We start from the raw sequence: 5,478 nt of genomic DNA on the forward strand, positions 1-5,478 counted from the left end.
TCAAGAAGAAGACAAATGCAGAAGGAAAGGTGGAGAAATACAAAGCTTGGATGGTAGCAAAAGGTTATTCCTAGGTGCCAGCAATTGATTTTGTTGATTTTTTTTCTCCTGTTGCCAAGGTAACTTCTATTAGATTACTTTTATCTGTTGCTATTTCTTTTGATTTTGAGGTAGAATAGATGGATGTGAAGACAACATTTCTTCATGGGGATCTGGAATAGGAAATCTACATGAAGAAACCTGAAGGCTTTGCAGTGAAGGGTAAGAAAGAACTGGTATGCAAGTTAAAGAAGTCTTTGTATGGTTTAAAATAGTCACCAAGGATGTGGTATCAGAAATTTGATACATTTATACGAGGACTTGGCTTCACTAGAAGCAAAGCAAATCACTATGTTTATTTAAATTAATTGGTGACCGTGTTATTTAATTTCTCTTGTATGTGGATGATATGTTGCTGGTTGGAAATGACAAAGAAATTATCCAGGATTTGAAGACCCAATTGTCCTCCAAATTTGACATGAACTATCTTGGTGCTACAAACTATATTTTGGGCATGGAAATTAAAAGAGATCAGGCAAAGAGGAAGCTCTGGTTAAACCAGAGGAAGTATGTCGAGACAATCTTGCAGAGATTTAACATGCAGGATAGTAAACCGGTGAAGGTTCCTATTTCTGTATGTGTAAAGTTATCTGCTGAACGGTGTCCCAAGACACAAGAAGAGGAAGAGGACATGTCCCGTGTTCCATATGCAAGTGCAGTCAGTAGCCTGATGTATGCAATGGTCTGTACTAAACCAGACATTGCACATGCAGTGGGAGTATTGAGCAGGTTTATGTCAAAACTAGAAAAGGATCATTGGACAACAGTGAAGTGGGTTTTCAGGTATTTGCGTGGCACTAGTGATTATGGTTTGCGTTATCAAGGAAGACCAGGATTGGATAGAGTGTTGGATATTCATGGCTTTGTTGATGCAGACTGGGCTGGAGATCTAGATCAGAGAAGATATACAAGTGGATATGTGTTTAACCTATTTTGAGGTGCAGTCAGTTCGATGAGTAAGAAACAATCTGTAGTGGCACTATCAACTAGAGAGGCAGAATACATGGCAGCCACTCATGCAAGCAAGGAAGCAGTTTGGTTGCAGAGATTGTGTTCAAGTATGGGGTTAGTACAAGAAGCTATAAGGATAGGTTGTGACAGCCAAAGTGCAATTTTCTTGGCAAAGAACCCTACATATCATTCAAAGACAAAGCACATTGATGTTCAGCATCACTTTGTGAGGGATATGATAGAAGACAAAAAGGTGTTGTTGGTAAAGGTGGACACTTTGAATAATACTACAGATGCATTGACAAAATCTGTGAGCTCTGAGAAGTTTTCTTGGTGTAGAGAAACAATGGGCATTGTAGGACTAGATAAATGACTAAGCTCTCTTGTGGCCCCCTGTGGAAAGAAAAAAACAAGTGGGAGCATGTTGGGTTGTTTTATATTCTTTCCACGACTAGCCCACATCGCTAACCGGGGGGTTAGAGGGGGGGGCAAAGCCCCCCATTCATTGCGCCGATTGCATAGCGGGTAGGGTCACAGGGGGTTTCGAGGGTGCAGGTAACCCCACTTATGGGGTCCGGGGCAGCGCTCCGGAAAATTTTGGTTTTGGAACCTATGTTAGGTTGGGCAGACCCACCTATGGTTTTGTGCATGATTTTTGCACATGTTTTTGGATGCGATGGTTTTCGGTCCATGGTTTTGGACGCGATGGTTTTTGGTCCATGGTATTGGATGCTTTGGCATGTATAAATATGTATTATAACATTGAAAGGAACATAATGAAAAATCAAGCTGGTAGTCCCGGTTTTGGGATCCAGGGGAAAATCTTTGTGTATATGTGTTTTATGTGTTATGCTCTCGCATTGTTTATTTTCTATGTTTTAGAATTCATATGCAGGTAATTTTTGTACGGGGTTAAAACCTACATGGTTGGCAACCTTTAGGTTCTCTGCAACTTGTGCCCATTTCCTAGAATATGTTAGCTTTTAACAGAGGAGCCAGTCAACCATTAGGGATCCTTCCTAAGTTTCCTATTATTTTGGGAGGAAAAATTGTCTATCTCGATGTGACGGTTGTCCAAGGCCCTTTAGATTTTAATCTACTCCTTGGTTGTCACTATGTTTATGTCATGGGAACTCTTGTCTCTTCTCTCTTTCATGGGATATGTTTCCCGCATGAAGGAAGAATTGTGGCTATTGTTTAGCTTTCGTTCGTTGATCCTAATTTGACTCTCGATCGACCATATTCCCTAAATGGTCCATCTACGCAAGTCGTATCTTCCTCACCACAAGTTAATTATGTGGCCACTTGTTCCATGCTCGTGTCCACTGATGATTAGTTAGTGATATAGTGCATCATGTACTGAGGCATTGGAACGTGATCTTTCCATTAGACCCCTTGACAGGTATCCCTTCTAGAGTGTTGTTCTCTCATCTGATGAGAACCTCTTGGAAGCCATGGTCTCTTATATTCTATGATAATATGTGTCATGACGATAGTTATTTTACTATTTCAACCTCGTTAAAAAATGAAATAGGTCCCCATGAGGATAGTTCTTTTACTATATCAACCTCGTTAAAAAATTAAATAGGTCTCCGTGAGGATAGTTCTTTTACTATGTCAACCTCGTTAAAAAAGGAAATAGGTCCCCAAGAGGATAGTTATTTTACTATGTCAACCTCGTTAAAAAATTAAATAGGTTCCCATGAGGATAGTTCTTTTACTATGTAAACCTCGTTAAAAAATGAAATAGGTTCCCATGAGGATAGTTCTTTTACTATGTCAACCTCGTTAAAAAATGAAATAGGTTCCCATGAGGATAGTTCTTTTACTATGTAAACCTCGTTAAAAAATGAAATAGGTTCCCATGAGGATAGTTCTTTTACTATGTCAACCTTATTAAAAACTGAAATAAGTGTCGTGAGGATAGTTCTTTTACTATGTCAACCTCGTTAAAAAATGAAATAGGTCTCCATGAGTAGAGTCTTTTACTTGTGTCAAGCTCGTTAAAAAATGAAACAAGGTGTCATGAGCATGGTTCTTTTCCTATGTCATGCTCATTAAAAAATGAAACAAATCCCGTTCTAATTCGAGTCTTTCGGTTGATCTCATAAATGAACCTTCACTCCATCCACTTGTTAGTAATCAGTAGTCTACTTAGGTGAATGAAATGAAGCTTGGGGGTACATGTACCTGCGAATTGATTCATTATGTTGGGGGCATGCAAACCAAACTCAAGAATAGTTTTTCTTTGTTTCAAGCTTGTGTAAAAATGAAACCAAATCCAAGCATAGTTTGTTTCCATTTCAAGCTTGTGTAAAAATGAAACCAAATCTAAGCATAGTTTGTTTCCATTTCAAGCTTGTGTAAAAATGAAACCAAATACATGCACAATTTTTTATCATGTTATCATCTTGTGAAAAAATGAAACCATCTTCAAGTATTCTCTAGCATAGTTTCCCATGTTTCAAGCTTGTTTACAAATGAAACCTTCCCATTTTACCTCTCGTGATTGTCATTTTTATCAGACTCTTTTTGCTAGATGAGCCTTGGTTTTTTCTTTCCAACGTCACCATCTCTTTGGAAATCATATACTTTCACTTGGTTGTTTTACCCTTGCCTGAGGAACATCATCGATGAGTGGTCTTATTTTCCAGCCTCTTGACCTTTACATGTTTTGAGAAGTTTCATCATCACCAGAACCAGTTTCTATCCTTTTATAACACTCGTTCTTCCAGGGAGAGTCCTCTTTCATCTCTTTTCAGACTCCAAAAATATGAAAATATTTTTGAGCACGTGTCTTTCCAAACTATTAAAAGTAAATGAAAAGATGTCTACTCAATATAAATTTAACCCTTTTCTGTACTAAGATGGACTAGCTACGAAAATGAATACCTTAGTCGAACATGGCTAAGAGGTTCTCTTGAATATTGTTTTCTACCTTTTCATATTTGAGAGGCTATCTACGAAAAGGGACCTTTGGAGTTTTCTTTTCTACCTCTTTTTCAAACTCTCTAAACATGAAAAAGATTTCGAGCTCCCCTCGTCAGACCCGTAAAACTTAAACGATGCAAGAATTGTCACCATGATGAGACTGAGTTACTCCTTCCTAGGCCTCGTTAAACTTACCAGGATGGTTTCATCCGAAGGATGAACTTATATGAAAATCATGTGGTATCCTCTTCAAGCTTGTGTAAAAATAAGAGGTACTTGCTAACAACAGCAGGTGAAAAATTAAATTGAACATCCCTTGTATTTTGTGTAAAGGCAACATGTCGCTCTTGAACATGACACTTATTTTTTTCTTGTGTCGGGTATGGGATATCCTCTCTTTGCCACTTACCTTCTTGGGTTTGGGAAATTTGTTTGCCTTCGATTCGATCACCTTGGTTGTCATCATGACCTCTGATCCCATTTTGAACCAAGTGTTGGCAAACTCTGGAATCATATTGCCAATATGTTCAAGAGAAATCCTATTTTCAAAGTCAAACTTCATCTAGCTATTTGACCCTCTCTGCAAAAATCTTGAATCACTCCTATAATTTTGAGATATCCTATGTTTTGTGTCAATGATATGGGAAATATTATGACCCTCCTTCAATGGATCACTTCCTGTTGACTTCAGCTCATTATCCAAGAAGATGATCTGGAAACTCCCTTTTAGTACCTTGGAGATTGCATTCCTCAATCGAAAGTTCTTCATGTTCAATGACAGGCTTACGTCATTGGCCTTTGATCAAATTATTCTACAAGTGTTTGAATTCATCTCACCTATTCACACTTGTGGATTTTGTTGTTGTACCTTGAGAGACATTGTCATTATTGGTGGTTTCTCTCATGCCTATTAACGGTTTACATCATTAACCGGTAATCAGGTGGTTTTCTATCATGTTCAACCTCGACACATCTATTCACATGGTAAAATTCATACATTGATCAGATCGGGATAGATATGAAGACCCTGGATCTTATCTGTCAAATTCCAGGCTGCGAAGATTTATTGAGTATTCATGATTGTATACATGATTATTTTCTCGTATGGTTGTGTCCATGACATGGATCCATACATATGATCCCTTTTACTCAAATAGTTGTGTCCATGTCACGGATCCATACACATGATCTTTTCTGGTCAGTTGGTTGCGCCCATGCCATGGATTCATGTATTTTTAGATGCCTATTTAGAGATGTATCATTAGGCATGTCTATATCAGAGATGTCAGATATGTATATTGTATCATGTTTGATTTGTAGATCTCCTCACGGCGTTTTTTTGGTTCCTTGCCTTAACTTGTAAAGCATTTCAACCATCACCTCTTATTTTGACTTCATGCGTTAGGGGGAATTTGTTATAAAGTAATTTGTCGCACTCTCTGTCTCATACCATGAGCTATCGAACTTTGCCCAAAATGTCTCAAAGTGACAAAATAT

The sequence above is a fragment of the Pinus tabuliformis genome, chromosome 9 (genome assembly GCF_031772625.1).
Source record: "Pinus tabuliformis cultivar Carrire ecotype Pingquan chromosome 9, CPIR1, whole genome shotgun sequence".
In the NCBI taxonomy this organism is placed as follows: Eukaryota; Viridiplantae; Streptophyta; class Pinopsida; order Pinales; family Pinaceae; genus Pinus; species Pinus tabuliformis.